The sequence below is a fragment of the Crotalus tigris genome, unplaced genomic scaffold (genome assembly GCF_016545835.1).
Source record: "Crotalus tigris isolate CLP2741 ecotype Arizona unplaced genomic scaffold, ASM1654583v1 scf7180000017871.4482833, whole genome shotgun sequence".
Lineage (NCBI taxonomy): Eukaryota > Metazoa > Chordata > Lepidosauria > Squamata > Viperidae > Crotalus > Crotalus tigris.
The window spans coordinates 847,243-866,685 of record NW_024096690.1 but is presented as its reverse complement, the minus strand read 5'-3'; the positions used below and the strand labels follow the sequence as shown (position 1 = coordinate 866,685).

Here is a 19,443-nt window from a genome sequence, read left to right as displayed (position 1 = left end):
ATTAAATGCAGTTTTGCCTAACTACATGCGAATGTGAACCAAGTACAAATTGATCAGTAAAGAGAAGGTAATCCTATTGTATACCCCCTTCCAATATAATGTTTTATTTCTAATAGTATCTGCAAATTGTAACCTATTTTTAAAAGTCTTTTAGAAAAAAATAACATAAGATACTAGAATGCGCTGAGATGTATAAACTTACTTTAGAAATAAAAGACAAGGAAGCAACAGAATTTTATGAGATATGGGACAAATATTACAATTGGTTAGAACTGAGGAATAAAAAAGTATGAGAAGTAATGTAAATAATTGTAAATATATGTAAGAGATATAGGACACAGTACTGTTAAGGAAAAAATGTGTATTTTGTATTTTGTTTTTTGTAAAGTGAAAAAGGAAAAAGAAAAATTAAAAAAGAAAAAATAACATAAATTTGTCCCTGCCTTTTTGATAGTGTGGCCTTTTTCCAGTGCACAGTATGCACATATATACCTCTTGCCTCTTGTACACATTTGTTGGAGGAGAATTGCAGAACTGGTCTCAAAGAAGCTTAGTAATCTCCATACATGGGTATTGACCATCTTTATTACAACTTCCTATTGTGTATCTAAATAGCTGACTCCTATAAAGTATAATTTTGTCATCATTGTAATTATTTGAAATAGGAAGAACTTCTAAGTTTGTTTGTTAGTCCCCGATTTCCAATCCATTACTAATTGTGCAACCAATATAATAAAGTAGATCACTAATACTTTTGGATTGGAAGGATAATTTGTGGGATACATTGTTTTCATACCAATATGCTTTTATGTGAGGTATTAATATATGACATTATGAATAAAAATAGTCCTTTTTTGTTTGAAAGTACAGACTGTCCAAGATTTGCTTTGAATTTTCACAGTAAGACATCAGGAAATTTGGAAAGAGAACTGAATTTCCATAGTCAGACATTTTTGTCTCAACCACAGCATAATTTTTTTATACGATTGCATTATGCCTTTAGTTAATAAAATTGTTGATTACCTATGGTAAAAATGCTGTTGGCTGTTTGCCCAAGATAAGTTGAGAAAGCTGTTATTTGAAATAGGCTTACGCAATGTGTAGCCCACAGGCAATACATGACGTGGCAACCATTTATGGCATTCTTTCATATTTTTATATGCTTGGTCTTATTTACCAGAGCAAAACCAGAGAGTTTATCTCAAAATAATCAGATTGCAGTGTATAGATAATGCATGCTGCATATGATCAAGGTTGCATATATACATCCTAGTTATAGGGACTCTAGAATGTTACTTTTTCCAGACACAAAATATTTCAGTAGTAATGAGTAATTTTTCATAACTGTTTAATTCATACAAAACTAACCAGTGCTGCCGAATAATGGTTGAAGACACAAACATTTTTCAGTGTTTCCTAAGGATGTCATAAAAATCTAGTAAAATGGCATATTGTTTTCTTTAAATAAAGAAATATCCATTTTTTTGTGAACTCTGATACTCCCTGAATTGCCTATTTCTTTTGCAGATAAGCTAAAATTTCTATAAAGGCTAACACTACTACTACACTACTACTAAGTATTTATTTGCAACCAGAACCTTTAGCAAAATACATATAAAATTACAGCAATCACATCATTCAATATATTTCCTCTATTATTAACAATATTGGTCAGGGAGTGTTTTCGTATCTTCCTTGCAGCCATTGCAAATAATGCAACTTGTTTTGTTACATGTTTATCTTCATCCTACCGCAAAAAATAGCTTTTTATTCTTCTGAATTAGATTGATTTAGTTGGATCAGCAGGGATGTAATAAATCTAGTTCTGGCTTCATGATAAGTTATGGATCAAATCTTCTACCTGTACATTATTACAGATGCATAAATGGAGAGCAGATGGTATTCCTTTGTGTCTTTCATCCGATAAGCTATTGGCATTGTTTGGAAGTAAAGTTCTGTAAAGGCTTGTGTCAAGCAACGGGGTGTGAACAGTTCTAAATAATGTGACATTTCTTTTGCTTCTTTAAAAAAATCATACTACTTAACTAACTTAAACTTACATATCTGCTCTCAAGCTTCTCTAAAATCTTTTAAAAAATAATGTATGATACAGTAGCTCATGATTTATAAAGAGTTGTGAGAGTAGTTTTAGATACAGATCCAGCCATCTGTTCTCATTAGGTTGTTTGTTAAAGCATTGTTTTGCCAAGTAATATCAGGCTTAAAGGATACTTTTCTATAACATAAAATTATTGTTTTCTTTACTCTTATATTTAATAATGGCATGTCCATTTATAATTTCAATATTGCTGCTGATATGTATGAGGGTATAGCTAAGATTGATCTTGCAAATTTCTTGGAACTATTTTTAATTCTTCTAGTTTACTGAAACTCCGAAATGGCACCGCATATACCAACTGTGATAATGTTTTCCCCTGGAAGAGCTTCAATGCTGCAGTACTAACTGTCCTCCTTTTTGAGTAAAAGATGGAGGAAATGGTCATCATTGATCTCATGATTGTTGTTCTTATTGATGTTTTCCACTTCACTAAACAGGATACCCAAATACTTAAATAATCTTACTTGTTCTATATCTTTATCATCTAGGGCCCATTTATGTCACTGCAAAAATTATTTCTTTGGTTTTGGAATATTATCTGTAAATATTCTTTCCTATAGTAAATGTTAAATTCAGTTAAGATTCTTCTCATTCCAGTTAATGTCAATATGAGTAGTTACTTTTCTTCTGTGCTTCTTTTTTTCCCATCACATCTTTATTAAGTTTCAACAAAATATAAAATACAAGGAAACAAAAAAGAATTTAAAAAGGATCAGAAAAAGAGCAAAATTAGGAAAAAGTAAAAAAAAACTTCTCACTTTCTTTTGGAACAAATACAATATAAAATACATTAACTTATTATTCTAAAATTGGCAATAATACACAATATTTCTATAATGATAAACAATGAAATCCCAAAATTAAAGTTTTATTTCTTACAGTTTTAAGCAAAAAATCAAAAAGGGTTTTCCGGTAGAAACAAAGCTAGAAAAAGACTTCTTTAATTAATCTTTCTTTAAGTAGTTAGTATTATTACCTCAGCCAGTTCTAATAACTCTAGCATTTATTCTTCCATTGTAGGAATTTATAAATATTTCCATCTCTGTGCAAACAGAAGTCTCACTGCTGTCGTTATTTATAGAAATAAAGTCCCATGTTGTCTTTCAAACTGTTTATCCATAAAGCCTAAAAGGAAATATTTGGTTTCAATTGTACATTTATTATAAGAATTCTGTGAATTAAAGTACATATCTGATCCCAATATTTCTTAACTTTCTTACACATCCAGCAAAGAGATGAAAACTGCTTTCATATTGATTGCATTTCTAATATATATTTGACACTTTCTTTGACAATTTGTCCTATATTAGATACCAGAGGTTATAAAAATTCAAATTATTATTCAATTTAAAGTTCAATCTTTTCCCATTGATCAAACATTATATTGTATCCAAAATGTTGTCTGTTCCATCATCCAGTCTTTAACAAATTCACTTTCCGTATTCATTTTTAATACATTTATATATTTTAGTGATATGTTCATCATTATTACACAAATCCAGTTCAGTCAGTTTTCTCATTTACAAAATCATAGTTCTTCTTGTCAAATTTAAATCTTCCTGTCTACTAAATTCTTGATAAGTATAACCTTTTGTTTCCCATTCTTCACTTGTTTTTAATTTAGCCTTCAAGAAAGTTAGGATAAATCAGCATAGATTGACCAAGTTTGTGTAACTATCTTTTCTCTTCTTAAAAATTTCCTTGGGTGACAACCATAAAAGAATTTGGAGAGACAATCATGCTTAATTACATTTGTTCCAAATCCTTAATATAACACACCTAAGAAAATTATTTTATATATTTATATATATAAAACTGTGTTATATCATAGATAGGTGCGCCACTTGTCTTCTGTGCATCTCAGTGATTAGGTTTAAAGAACGATTCAGTGCTTGCTTTTTCCTAGAGTTTCTTTATAGGACACTTTGACCTAATTTAAACATTTTAGAAGGTTGCTGAAGCATGTACTAATAACCTGTTGCCAGTTTGCTATCAATTATTAATAAAACTCCTTTAGAAGATCAGTTATGTTCTGAAAAAAGGATTTTGACATTCCATTTTGACAAAAGTGTTGCAAGCACTTTTGCTATTTCTTAATTTTGTGGAAGGGAGTAGGGCCATTATTAACAGTAAATAAATCATTTGTTTGGGGAAAACATCATTGCTTTAAGTTCAGATGATTACTAGTCCCTTTAGTAAACTGAAAGTCAAAAAGGACAAATACAAAAAAATGGAAAGAAGAGCACATAACTAAGGCTGATTATGAGCAAACAGCCAGAACATGCAAAGATGAAGTCAGGAAAGCAAAGGTTCAGAATGAACAAAGACTTGCAACAGAAATCAAGGATAATAAAAAAAGATTCTTCCAACATATTAACAATAAGAAAAAAGTTAAGGAAACTTTAGGTCCACTAAAGAGAGATGATGGCAAGAAAATAGCAGGCAACAGGGAGGAAGCAGAGCTGCTTAATTCATACTTTGCATCAGTCTTCACATAAAAAGAAATTATAGCCCAACATACCAAAAAAACCACTGCAAAAGACAGACTAGAAACAAAATTAAAATAAGCAAGAAAATAGTAAGAGAACACCTATCCAACCTTAATGAATATAAATCACCAGGACCTGACAGATTACATCCCATAATTCTGAAGAAGCTGGCAGATGTTATCTCAGAACTATTGCACCACATCTTTCATAAATCCTGGAGCACCAGGGAAGTACCTGAGAATTGGAAAAGGGCTGATGTGGTTCCTATCTTCCAGAAAGGGGAAAAACGGACCCAAAAAACTACAGACCAATCAGTTTAACATCAATACCTGGGAAGATCCTAGAAAAGATAATCAAAAAAAAAAAAAACTAGAAGCAAACAAAGTTATAACTAGTAGCCAGCACGGGTTTGTTAAAAACAGATCATGCCAAACCAATCTTATTTCATTCTAGTAGGTCAGAAAAATGGTGTGGAGGTAGTATACTTAGATTTCAGTAACGCATTTGATAAAGTAGACAACAACCTACTCCTTGGTAAGCTAGAAAAAAGTGAAATAGACAACATCACCACCAGATGGATCTGTAGCTGGTTGGCAAACTGTACCCAACGACTAATCCTCAATGGCACTACATTCACATGGAGAGAAGTAAGCAGTGGAGTACCACCAGTGGTGGAATTCAAATACCTGAACAATTGGTTCTCTTATTCGATGCAGGCCTGGGCCTCTTGAGGCCTAGAATGGACTTCCGGAAGTGGCATCCATGCACTTCCAATGGGCTGTTCTAGGCCTGGGACGCCTCTGAGGCCTAGACTGGACTTCTAGAAGCCAGCTGGTTCTCTGAATGCAGCAAAATTTAGGTATCGGTTCTACTGAACTGAAGCAAACCACCACTCGGTACCATAAGGTTCCGTCTTAGGACCAGTACTCTTCAATATCTTCATCAATGACTTAGATGAGGGAATTGAAGGGGAACTCATCAAATTTGCAGATGACACCAAACTGACAGGAGTAGCCAAACTCAGGATTCAAAAAGATCTAGACAAATTAGAACAATGGACCCTATCCAACAAAATGAGTTTCAATGTGGAGAAAAGCAAAGTTTTATGTTTAGGCAGGAAAAATCAAAGGTACAATTACAGATTGGGTGAGACCTGGCTTAAAAATAGCAACTGTGAGAGGGATCTTGGAGTCCTAGTAGATGATCACTTGACTATGAGCCAACAGTGTGCAGCAACAGCCAAAAAAGCTAATACAATCCTGGGTTGTATAAATAGAGGCATAGAATCAAGATCACGCGAAGTATTATTACCACTTTATAAAATCCTAAAAAGACCAGACCTGGAGTACTGCAACCAGTTTTGGTCACCAGATCATAAAAAAGATATTGACAGTTTGGAAAAAATTCAGAGAAGAGCAACTAAGATGATTAAAGGCCTGGAGACTGGAACATACGATGAATGACTGCAGGACTTGGGTTTGGCTAGTCTGAAGAAGGGAAGAAATGGGGAAAACATGATGGCAGTGTTCCAGTATTTGAGGGGCTGCCACCAAGAAGAGGGGGTCACGTTATTCACTGACGCACCAGAGGGCAGAACAAGAAGCAATGGTTGGAGACTGATGGGGGAGGGAGGCAACCTGGAATTGAGGAAAGATTTCTTGACAGTGAGAGCAGTTAACCAGTGGAACAGCTTGCCTCCAGAAATCGTGGGTGCTCCATCACTGGAGATTTTTGGGAAGAGGCTAGACAGTCACTTGTCTGACATGGTGTAGGTCCTCCTGCTTGGGCAGGGGCTGGACTAGAAAATGTCCAGGGTCCCTTCTAGCTCTATTCTATTCTAGTAGTTGCCTAATTACAACCTCTTCCTATTTGTTCTGATAGTGAGCAAGTAACACAATTTTTCAGTGTTCTTGCCCTTCCCATCAATTATAGCATAATTATTTTCCAAAAATGGAAGGTCACGATGAAATAAGATGAATTCAAAGGCTAAATTTAAAATACATGCAATTTAAATTAAGTTGATTCCATCCACATAAAATATTTATTTACCATGTGTTTCACCATGTTTGCTTTCTGTCATGATAAACATAATAATTCCCTGGCAAAACCTGGAAAAACTCTTAGAACTACATCTAAGGATTTGAGATTACAGGTTTTTTTCATGTTGGGATCAAGAAAATGATCAAAATTATACTACTGTATGTTCTTATTACACTAGATTTTATCAGACACAACAATGCTCTGAATGTTATGCAATCATTGCACAGGCATGAAATTAAATAAAACTTAATATAAATAATTAAATAGAAATAGTATTTGCTCTGGAGAAACCACTCCCAAATTTTAAATACAAGTGTGGCTTCTAGAGTAATGATAAAAGACAGAAGATGGAAAAGCTGAATGGAAGTGGAGAGTGAGAATGTTTTTAATTTGTTATTAGTGAGGCTGAGTTAAACCACATATTTTTCAGTCGAAATTAGACTGTTGGCTGTAATTTTTCTGGGTTTGCATTCTATGCATAAATAATGAGGGAAGCATAAAGAATTCTCTCCTCTTCTCTCCTTTCTCCCCTCCCCTCCCCTCTCCTCTCTTCCATTATTAAAGCCAATGATGTCATTGATGACAAATGTTATGCTGTGTATGTAACACAGATTTTTAAAATACATTTTAATTTTAAAAATATAAATGTGTGCTCTGCTCTGTACTCTGAAGTAAACAGTAGTAACCAGATTGATTATATGTAGTGCATTCCTCAATATTACATTTGTACACCCATAGAGTGTGTGTAATTTTCTGCAATAACAACAGGACTGATTATGGGCAGTGCATACATCCATCTAGAATCTGTGTATATCAAAGAACAGATAAGTCAAATATTTTGAAATCCTTCCCCATTTTTCTCATGCATTTTTATATACGTTTCTTATTTCTTCTTAGGAAGAATTATCTGAAATTGATGATAAGGAGAGTGAACAAAAGAGAACAATATTTTACATTCTTTTTTGAGTAGTAATAAAAACTATCAGCAAATATCAGTTGTGATAATAGTTAAGGATTCTAGTTGTTATGATGGTCAAGGATAAGAATTGTAATACAAAAATAACATTATATGGATAACATGTGCTATGTATTGAGAATTAAAAGAAATCATTTCAAACTTGTATACAGTACATTTTAATAATTCATTCTGTTAAACACTTCATAGCAAGCATGGATGTATAATTATATAGTCTATATTGAGTCTACAGATATATGATACGATATATCAACAACAACAACAACAACAATAATAATAAAGTTGGAAGGGACCTTGGGGGTCATCTAGTCCAACCCTCTACTCAGGCAGGAAATCCTATACCATTTCAGACAGATGGCTGTCCAGTCTTTTCTTAAAAACTTCCAGTGTTGGAGCATTCACCACTTCTGGAGGCAGATTGTTCCACTGGTTAATTGTTCTAACCGTCAGGAAGTTTCTCCTTAGTTCTAGGTTGCTTCTCTCCTTGATTAGTTTCCATCTGTTGCCTCTTGTCCTGCCTTCAGGCGCTTTGAAGAATAGCTTGACTCCCTCTTCTTTGTGACAGCCTCTGAGATATTGGAACATTGCTATCATGTCCCTCCTCGTCCTTCTCTTCATTAAACTAAACATACACAATTCCAACTCTCACAGTTGCTACTATTGAGCAAGGTACCACCTATACTATACTTGTGCATTTGGTTTTTCTTGCCTAAATGTAGAGCATTACTTTTTTCACCATTGAATTTTATTTTGTTAGATAGCGCCCAATGTTCAAGTCTGTCAAGATCCTTCTGTATTTTAAGCCTATCTTCTGGAGTGTTGGCTATTCCTGCCAGCTTAGTGTCATCGGCAAATTTGATGAGTTCCCATCTGCCAGTTCCTTCAGAACCTTGGGGTGTAATCCATCTGGTCCTGGTGATTTGAACTCATCTAGGGTGGACAGGGGCTCACTTACCATTTTCTTGCCTATCTTAACTTGTGTTTCTAATCTGTTTTTTACGGTACTGTTTTTGATAGGTTGGACTGTTTTTTCCCTTTGTGTAAATACGGATGCAAAAAATGAGTTGAGTAGTTCTGCTTTCTCCCTGTTGCTTGTCACTTTCTTGCCACTTTCTCCCACTAATGGACCAGTCATTTCCTTAACTTTTTTCTTGTTTTTTACATATTGAAAGAAGCTTTTTTGTTATTTTTGACTTTTGTTGCAAGCCTTAGTTCATCTTTGTAGACTCGGGCTATTTGCTGATATTCTGCCTTAGTTATGTGCCCCTCTTTCCACTTTTTATACTTGTCTTTTTTGTCTTTCAATTTATCAGAGAGTTCTTTATGCAGCCGTGCTGGTTTCTTTTGAGAGCTGTTATTTTTCTTCTTCATTGGTATTGTGCTAGACTGGGTTTTTATTATCTCACTTTTCAAAATTTCCCAAGATTCTTGAGTTGTTTTGAGGATTCTCATCCATTGAATCCTTCCCAAGCTTTCTCTAAATTTGTTGAAATTAGCTCTCTTAAAATCCAAGACTGTAGTCTGACTGTGTACTATTGCTTGTGCTTGCATAATGTTGAATTCCAATATTACATGGTCACTACCCCCCAAGGTTCCTGTGGTTTCAACACCTATCATTTCATCTGTTAGTGAGAATTAAATCAATATGGCTGATCCCCTAGTTCCCTGCTCTACTTTTTGGGAGACAAAGTTGTCTGCTAGGTTTGTCGGGAATCTGTTTGATCTTCCACTTGGTGCAGAGTTTGTCTCTTAGTTGATGTCAGGGTAATTAAAGTCCCCCATTACTAATGTGATGTGCTTCCTACACGATATGATACGGTATGATAGCTTAGGAATGAGTATAAGTTTTAGGGTTTTTTCACTCAGCATGGCATTCACTCATTCATTTTTAATGCAAGTTTACCTCAGCCAAATTCTTAGAACTAAGATGGAATGGATGGAAGAACAACACTTTGATATAGTATCTTGTTCTGCAGAAGAAAATGCTGTAAATCTATAATCTTACTTTGCTAGGCTGTGGATTGATTAAAAATACTACACTTTTACAACATTCTTCTGATTCGTCCGAGTGCAAGAACATGTGGCAAATCATGCTTCATCTATTTCTGGAGTTGAACTATAATATTTAATATTGCTGATAATGATATTAATGTACCAAGATTTCACTTTTGTGAACAATGCAGAAGAGTAAGCGGACATGAAATAAATTATTTCTTTGTTCATGACACACCTCTGTATGTCTGCTTTTTCATAATTGCAAAACGATGTCTACTCATCATATTATTATTTTATGTAGTCACTCTTCAATCTTTTCTACAAACAGAAGATGTTAAATAGTAACTGAATTAGATTAATTTATGAGTTTTTTTTTGAACTACAGGTGATTTTTTTCATTTTTGGATTTACATACAGCCTATATTTATTAAATGGTTTCTTATCCACATAGATACTCTATGAGAATTTTTCTGTTCCTAAATTCATACTGATTTCATGTAGGTGACTCATTCTTGGCAGAAGTGTTCAATTTATATTTTAATTTAATCTTCAGTACTAAATGATGTGAAATTGCAAGTACAATTTAACATTGGTTTAGTTCACATTTTAGATTACTCATTGTTTTTGTACCTAGCAACCATTTGAAGCTTTCTTTCATTTAGCCAACAAGAATATATTAGATTTCAGTTTGAGTATATGAAGAATCTGTATCTAAGAAACAATTAAGTAGTTACGATTGATTATTAAGTCCTATTCAAGTGTTGGTTATGGGCTTGTCTCCTTGATATTACAGTACCTATTTCAGAAGGCAAAATAATTGGAATGTGATTTACAAATAATCCATTCAAGCTTATATATGGCTATGCAAAGTGGCTTTAGATTTTGGGCCGTGCTGGTTCCAAAACTATGCCATCTTTGGCACTGGAAGGGATTAGATGGTCCCAGATGAACCTGGTGCACAATCTTAGGATCTTCCTGGAGTCAAGACTCCTGCTCAAATAGTAGTTGGCAGTTATGGCTAGAAGGGCATTTGCACAGTTATTCCTGATTTGGGGGACTATGTTCTAATTACTCATCCCTAGTGCCTTCTGACCGGATACGCTGTGCTTAAGCTAGTGCAAAATGCAGTGGCACAGATAGTTATGTGTGCTTCTAAAACAGCAGCAGTTACTTGGTTCCTCCTTGCAATTCAAAGTGCTCGTTTTGACCTTTCAAATTCTTCATGGCATGGTGATGGGTCATTTGAGGAACTGACAATTGCTTATTCTACTTTTTACCTTGTTTCTTGGGCAACTACACTTGACGGCCCAAAGATTCTGCCCTGATGCCCACCTTATAAAACACTTTTTCCCCTGCCCTTGAAATGAGGTCAGCTCTATCTCTTTTTATATTCCGCAGATCTGTCAAGATCTGATTTTGTCATCAAGTCTAGGAATCTCAGGGAACTGGTGAGATCTTGAGATGGCTCTGTTGTCAATCAAATATCTGAAATTGCTTTTTTTTAAAAAAAAATACATAGTTTTTAAATCATTTTATTACTATAAGTTGCCCAGGGACACTAGGGTCAGTTCTTCTGAGATCAGCAGCTATGTAAATAGTATGTGTGTGGCCAGATACATATACAAACATAAACCCTAACCTCAAATAATTAATAATTCAATTTTTAATGATAGCTATCTCAGCTATTTTATTTTTAATTATAGTCAAGCTGCTAATAGATAATTTAAAAGGTCATTGGAAACAAAAGGAGCCTAATAATGTCATATTAGATATCAACAACCATTGATTTATTGACATCTCTTACATCCTCTTCTACCAATCATGCTTTACCTTTCCTCCATGCTAAAATTCCCATGACATTGGCTTGACATTCTGTGGCTGCTAAATGAATGCTGGTTTTGCTGAGTTTGATAGGTTTGTAGGCTATGGAATAAGGTTTATTCCTCTTCTCCAAACTAACATTTGATGTAATTTATGATTCCTCTCACCCACCAATATATCTCCAAATGCATCTCAGATTTAGAGATTAGCTGTAGAGACTCAGGGCCTCCTGGCCCAGTTTCCAGTTTCTTTTAAAGTCCTGAAACTATTGTTCCATTTAGATACTTAAGTCTTCAGGTTTTTTGCTTGAATATTAATGGCTTCTTTCTCTAAAATATTTTTCTTATTTTTGGATTATTTTATGAACTCTCAAAATAGCTTATTTCTCTTCCAGTTCAGAAGTAAATCTATAGAACCTGGAAACAATGGCTTTGTTTTAAAAATATTTGAACATAAATGGTGACATATCTAGATTGGTATTTTAGGAAATACCAAAGTATTGAATAAATACAATTATAAAAGTAATTGATGGTTTTAAGCTTATTAGTTTTAATCTTTCCTTTGGGAGGATTTAGACTGAATGAACTGAAATAAATGGTATTTAGGTTAACTCACTATTAAAATATTCCATCAATTTCACTAATGAAGTATAGTAGTTAAAATGCTAGACTAGGAGTGGGTAGATCCAGACTGAAATCATCATTCTGCCACAAAAATTCACTAAATGACTCTCAATCCAACCTGCCTCACAGGATTGTTGTGAGGATAAAATTAAAGGATGGAAAATTATATATATTGTCATGGGATGTAACTCCAATAACTAAGGCTAAGTGGGCCTGATGTAGATTCATTTTTTGTTATAAATGGAAAGGTATTGTACATTTTTAAATATTTGCATAATATACTTTTGTTTACAGAAGTACTTGTCCAATATCTTCCTAACTACTTAAACATGTATAATTAAAAAAATCAGTCTTTAGTTAAAAGCATACGCATTTATTGTTACAAAAAGAAACAAAGGTTGTACATATTTCAAAAATGATTCAGAAAGTTTACATAAATACAACACCTTTCTTTAAGTTTACATAAATACAACACCTTTCTGCTATTTATCAAAGCTGTCTTACTTTAGGCTACATATAAATAAAATATGGGGAAGCTGTTTCTTTAAAAAAAATCCTTCAATTAAATGATATTGTTATAACAGCAACTTTTTTTGGGGGGGGGAATCTCATCCAAAAACCTCAAAAATGTTGGGCTACTTTAATGAATAGAAATACTGCATTTGTTCTCTTGTGAAGTCTGATGCTTTTCTTCCTAATCATTTTTTAAGCTTGAACAACTTTATGGAAAGCTACATAAATGTATCATTTTTTTTCAATGAGTGAACACAATGAATGAGAATAAAAGTTCACATTAAAGATTAATTCATTTAGTTTCCTACCAAGTTGAACTATTGCAACTTAAAACTAAACTTCATTTCTAGAAATCATCTGGCTTGCTTGGATAACAGATGTAAGTATATGGTTCATACTTATAAAGGAAGAGGAAAGAAATCAAATTTCAAATCTGAGAAAAAAATACTGTGCATACAATTTTTAGAGTTAACTACATCGGAGAGAATTTAGGATGACGTCCTCTTGAATAAGGGTAGGATTGTAGCCTTTCTGTAAATTTGATAAGAATTTACATATAATAAACAAAGTTTATTAAATATTGTTTATTAAAGACAATTGTGTAAATATAAGCAAGCCTTTAGCTTTTCTCACATCTTCATATTTACTATTGATCCCCAGACAGTGTATGAATCAGTTTTTATTGCTGATAGTTTCAGCTGAGATGATATACTGTAAGAGTAATGCTAGTTTTATTTAGGAAATATATGTAATTTGATGGTAGATTTGAAATCCTTTATGTTGTGACTCACAGAGTGGCTGAAATATTATTTTAAATATACTGCCTGAAATATTTAATAAATGTTAAATATTTTGCATCAAAACAAAAACTACATATGCATTCTGTCATTTGTGTTTAATGCTACTGTTCTTACAAGAAAAAGGCATATCATAAATAACATTGTGGGGCTATTTATCATCTCTGTCTATCTCTGAATAGGAAGAGGAAGACATATAAATTTAATAAAGAAATCTACCTGAATTTCCGAAATCAAAACAGTACAATTACTTGATACTTCAAGCCAGTAATTTGTTTTAAGTCTGTACCTAAAATATTTATATTTTAAGACTGAAAAGCATTAATATCTGAAAAGAATGAAAATAAAAGTGGTTTAAAAGTGGTTTTCAATCTGAAATGTTTTACAAATGATTAGCTAAGTATCAGTTTAATGCATCCACATAAAGCAACACTGTAGTATCTATAATGGTTAATTTGTGGTTCTCTTTAAAAAAGAAATTAATATGAAAGATTTTTGCAATGTTATAATTCAGTAGATACCTGTGAAAGGTACACAAGGGTATGCTGAGCTCCCATTGTTGCCAGTGATGATTTTATGGTTAGATAATTTCTAGATTATAACAGCTGAAGTTGGAATTTAAACTCTTTCCCTCCTGATCATAATTTCTTAGGGAATGGAAGGTTCCCTCTGTCCTTAGCCAAATAAATACATAGTTAAACATCCCACGTTTCTTGGGAGAATTATGGAAATGCTGAACGAACAGCCTCACGAGTGAAACCTGCCTTGGCGAAGTTTGGCAACAGTTGAACGGACGCCTGAACGCCAGGAATTGCTTAAGTCAGGAAGGTAGCCTTTTCTTCAGTCGATTCCTTCCGCTTGGAGAGGCTATTTCCAAATCTGCATTTACTCTCCGACAAAAATGATGCTGGGGCTTGCCAAAACAGTCCCAAGGAAGTGAAAGGCTGGGGAGGAGAACCGGGCACTTCCCGGCGAGGCGTGTTACAGCGTTGAGCGTCGACTTTAGTTCCTGTGTGCTAAGCTTGAGTGCTAGAAAGGAAAGATGAAACATACCGACACTGAAGAACACGTCGATTAGCAAAGATAGAGGGGGCTGCCGTTTGTATCCTGGAGGGCTAGATCTACATTTGGCTGGCTCCTTCGTTCTTTGCGGGCTGGGCTAGGCTAGGCTGGGCTGGGCTGGGCTGAACTGAACTCTATCGCCTCTCTCCCCCTTGCGTACTCGCATCTCCAGCTTTTCAGCACTGGCTGGGCGGGTGTTGCGTCTTGCCTCTGCGCCTCCGGCTCCCGGTGGGGCGCGAGGGGAAACCAGGTCACCAACGCCGAGACAGAAAAACCGGCTTGGGAAGTGGGACTGATTTAGGTGCTGCTGCTCGCCATCAGGCTGGGAGGTCGAAAGGGAAGCGGAGGATTCTCTCCCGCATCCCACTTCACCCGTATTGGCACCTTTTAGAATAACAAGCACCAGTAAGGGAAGAAAACAGGCCGGAACGGCAGCAACAACAACCCTTGATCCCGGCTGCGGAGTTGTTTTCGGTGAGTGGGTTTGCTGTTGTGTCAGATTTATCTCCTTAGACTCTAGGCAGGAGTTCCCAGCTGGACTTAACCGAAACGGGAGCAGATGTGATAGCAGATGTTTGGAAACGGGTTATTTTTAGAAACTGGCTGGGGTCGTCTGAAACGCACATTGGAGGGGCTACTTTAGCTGAGGGGGAGGGGAGGGGAGGGAAATGGTACAGGACCTCAGCAATCGTATTTCCAAGGATCTGTGTTCGTCAAATGTTTTCATTTCTATGTATTTCAGTCGCGATCAATCAGCCGAGGATGGAAGAGATAAACTGCAGATTTCTTTTCCTCGCGTTCCTGTACGTGAGCGTATATGTCTGTGTTTGACTTTTTTTTCCTTCCGAGAAGTGAATCGGGGTTTTCCACCTTAGCTCTTGACAGAATATGTCATCGCAGGATTTTTCACTTTATTAAAAAAATAAATTAAAAAAAAAAAAACAATAGCTGTCCCGCCCAATGTGTACTTAGTTGTCTAAAGTATGTTGCTTTTTTGTTTGTTTTTAATGTCTGTGGCATAGTCGGTGCAGTCGCGATGGACGGAAAGAGTGGAAGTTTCCATGATGAGTAAGTTATGTGACAAGGGATCTTGTAGGAAGATGTTCTTGCAGCAACTCGCGAGAAACGGGTTACGCTGCAGATTGGGGGAGAGAGAGACTCCGGGTGTCTGACATGTTTGTGTGGGCGTCTGTTGAAGATGCTTCAGAAAAAAATGGTGGGATGTGGGGTTTTTTTGTTGTTGCTCTTCTTGATTTTGTTTTAAAGTTTTCTGACTTGTATGTCAGCTGAAATCTTAAATAAATATTTTTTAGAACTGAGGTCAGGGTGCTTTGTTCTCCAACAAACTCAAATCCTTGTGTAGGAAGACTTTACACAGGATCAGGTTTCAATAGCTAATTTTTTTTAAAAAGCAGTTGACGCTGAGATCTTCTACAACTAATATATTTATTATATGATTTTATACTTCATTTTCAGATCCTCCTCCTCCTCCTCCACCTCAATTTACAACTGTATCTAAAGTAGCAGCCTTTTAAATAATCAGCAATATTACATGTATTTCTCAGTGTTCTGGGAAATGTCAAGAGCAGCCTTGATGGTTATCCAGAGGCATTATTATACAGCTGATAAAACAGCTTTTGGCAGCCATCAGATGTGCTGGGTTTAGTTCCATTGTGGCCTATGGGGAAATCTAACAATTGCAAGTCTAATTGTTGCAGGTTCAAATGAAATGGCAGGTTCAAATCTTAGAACAGGATTGGCAAGATAATGGTTCAAGGCCCTACTCAAGCATGTACTTTATTGGGCGATTTGAGCCAGCTTGTTTTCCATTTTGCCCTTACACTTTCAGAGAATCCTGGGAGTTGTAGTTCAAATTCATCTGAAGAAAACCTAGGAAGCCTACTAGGAGTAGAGTAGAAAGTTGAGTCTGATCATCCCCAGATTTAATCCAAAAAGGCAGCTTTCCTGATTTGGAGCCCTACAAATGTTTGGTGCTATAACCTTTCCTTTGTTCAACAAAACAGTTACAGTGCAATATATCCAGAAGGGCGCAGATTGAGGCAGTATTCTACAACTATTATCACTAAAGCTAATAACATGAGAGTGGTTTACAAGGACAATGAAAATATTTGTTTCCGAAATAGCTATCATTTTCTTTCCTTATTTTGGTTACTGTATAGGTTTGCATATAGATATTCATTAATCATTAGTCTGATAAAATCTGTCATTTTCTTCTAAAATGAAGTGTGTTCTTCTTGAAAGCCAGTTCTTCTTCTTGGACAGTTTGTCCCAACAACACCCTTTTCAGAAGCATGTTTTGAGCAATCCAGTAATGAATTTAAGCATAGGAACATTAGGAGTTGTTAGTCAGATCATTGATCCATGTACCCCAGTAATGTCAACATTGACAGAGTCAGAGCTGAATTATAAGATTTATTTGGTTTTGGTTTAGTGTGTTCTAGTATATAATACGGAAAAGACTAGTTGTTAGTATAACATGAAAAATATTAATGTCTTGTGTTTTATCAAATAAACCATATTTCTGATATCTGAAGCCATGCATTTCCTGAGACTAACATTACAGGGTTCCCAGTGGAGTTTTGTAATTCTATCTGAAGACACTAGTTACTATTTTATACGTAAACAATATTTTCTGCCTTAATCCCCTCTCATAATCTTTTTAGAATACAGAAAACACTATGCTGTTTACTTCTACTTGTTATGTTTTGAGTCTCAGTAAACAACAAATTGATATCCAATTATAAATTTAAAATTTAGCAATATTTTTCTCTTTATAAATTAGTCTAGGAATTTCAGTTGTGGGAAACATTATTATAGTCATGAATTCCAAACAGAATTGATAGTATTCTTTGGAACAAGCCACAATCTTTAAACTGGTATAAAAGTGATGTAACACTTCTGTAAACAGATCCTGATGAATTTACAGCACTTTGAACTATTATGACTTCTTCAAAATGATCTTGTGAATTGCTTGCTGAGGATGTTTGTCTTTTTAGAAATCCTAGCTCCCTTGGAATTTCAGGAAAGAATAAGATTCCTTAGGAAAAGAAAGACTGTTTAATATGTTAAAATCTGAAGTGCAAGTGCTTGTTTTGCAAAGAATCAGTTTTACTGCATGTTATTCACTGGAATCAAATGGACACTGATTTGATTTATAGACTGAAACCTAAAAATACAAACTCATTTCTGGATCAGGATTCCTTGACTGGCTATTCTGGGATAAGAATGTGAACTCCGCCGATGTATTAAACTAAATACATAGATAGCTTTTATGAAGCTATGTGCTATTGGAATCTGTATGTTGAGATCTGTGACCTATTTTATACATGAACATTAACAAATAATATTTATCCAAAATAAAGCCACTATCATTCCCAAATCATTATATATGCCAGTGAAGGCGAACCTTTTAGAGACTGAGTGCCCAAACTGCAACCCAAAACCCACTTATACATCGTTGAGTGCCGGGTGGGTGTGGCCCATTGGCTGAGTGTGGCCCATTGGCTGGGCATGGCTGCAGTGGTAACAGCAGACTGGGTGGAATTAAAAAGTTCAATAAATCAATTCCAACTTTGCAAGATCTTTTTTTCCCGCGAGAAGTTGAAATTGACTGATTGAACCTTTTTTTTTTTTTTGCACACATGGCAGAGGCCTAAAGTGAAAAGATTTTATAAAACCCAGCTGAAGGCCTAGGACTGGGGCGATGGCGCACGTGCCCACAGAGAGGGCTTTGAGTGCCGCTTCTGGCACCTGTGCCATAGGTTCGCCACCACTGATATATGCCAACAAAATCTTAAACAAGATTCTTCATCCATTTTAACTAAAGTGTCGCACTAGTGGAAACTATCTTAAAGATATCTTTTATTCAGAAATGTATATATATGTGTATTACACCTTTGTGTACCTGTATGTATGTATGTATGTATGCAGTGCTTTTTTTCTCATACAATGTCCAGAACAGAGTTCTGGCACCTTTTTTGGATGGAACCTTATAGGGTAGGCAAGGCGGGTTGTATGACATGTGTGAGTTCCGGCACCTTTTTTTTTTTTTTTTAGAAAAAAAGCAATGTATGTATGTAAATATGTAAATTTACAAAAAGACATATCTGGGAAAGGAGAGAATCAAGATATAATAATAATAATAATAATAATAATAATAATAATAATAATAATAATAATACTGTGCGATGATCGATAATAATAATAATAATAATACCCTGACATCTGTTTGGCAACAAGCTGTATAGTCAATTCCTGTAGCAATTTATGACCAATGGTGTAAAACAATATTCATTGATCTGAAAAGACCCTAAACCTCTTGTAAAAAGATAAAAAGGAGCAGGATAAGTTGCCCATAAAATCAGTTGATAAAATCAATTGCCCCCCTATCTGAAAAAACTGTACTTAATGAAGAAATACTTACATGCACATATTTCCCATCATTTTTCTGTTGTAAATAATGAAAAAAGAAAAAATACAAGAATGGAAGGGATTAGATAACTATACCCACCAAATAATTAAACATTTGCCTCTACTTCCTTCCTGAGCAGGTGATATATATGTGCACTGTTAAAATCAGACTAATAGTAGAAGTTGACATGTATCCCTATGAATTAGGCAACAGTGATTATTCCAGTGATTTCCCAATAGAATGCTGATTTAAACCAGGCATGTTAAGGTTTAGAGGTATTAAAGGAATATGGAATGGCTGTGATAATATATTCTGCTATGTGATAAATTATGTAACTTATGTTGTTGTTGTTAATTGCGAAGTCGTGTCCGACCCATCGCGACCCCATGGACAACGTTCCTCTAGGTCTTCCTGTCCTCTACTATCTTCTGGAGTCCATTTAAGTTCACACCTACTGCTTCAGTGACTCCATCCAGCCATCTCATTCTCTGTCCCATTCTTCTATTGCCCTCAATCTTTCCCAGCATTAGGCCCTTCTCCAATGAGTCCTTCCTTCTCATTAGGTGGCCAAAGTAT

The 19,443-nt window shown here is 35.1% G+C and overlaps 1 protein-coding gene across 9 annotated transcripts in view; it reads left to right on the top strand.

Moving 5' to 3' along the window:
- Positions 1 to 19,443, top strand: part of THRB (thyroid hormone receptor beta) — a 288,188-nt gene that overhangs the window by 25,253 nt on the left and 243,492 nt on the right. For 2 of the 9 annotated variants that reach the window (XM_039343666.1, XM_039343663.1), the window contains exon 1: positions 12,511 to 14,909. The exons of 2 other annotated variants lie outside the window; for them this stretch is intronic. The gene's annotated coding sequence lies outside the window, so the exon portion shown is untranslated. Of the gene's footprint in view, positions 1 to 12,501; positions 14,910 to 15,180; positions 15,239 to 19,443 lie in introns of those variants that run through there. 5 more of the 9 variants (XM_039343671.1, XM_039343672.1, XM_039343667.1 and 2 more) reach the window with 5 other exon arrangements.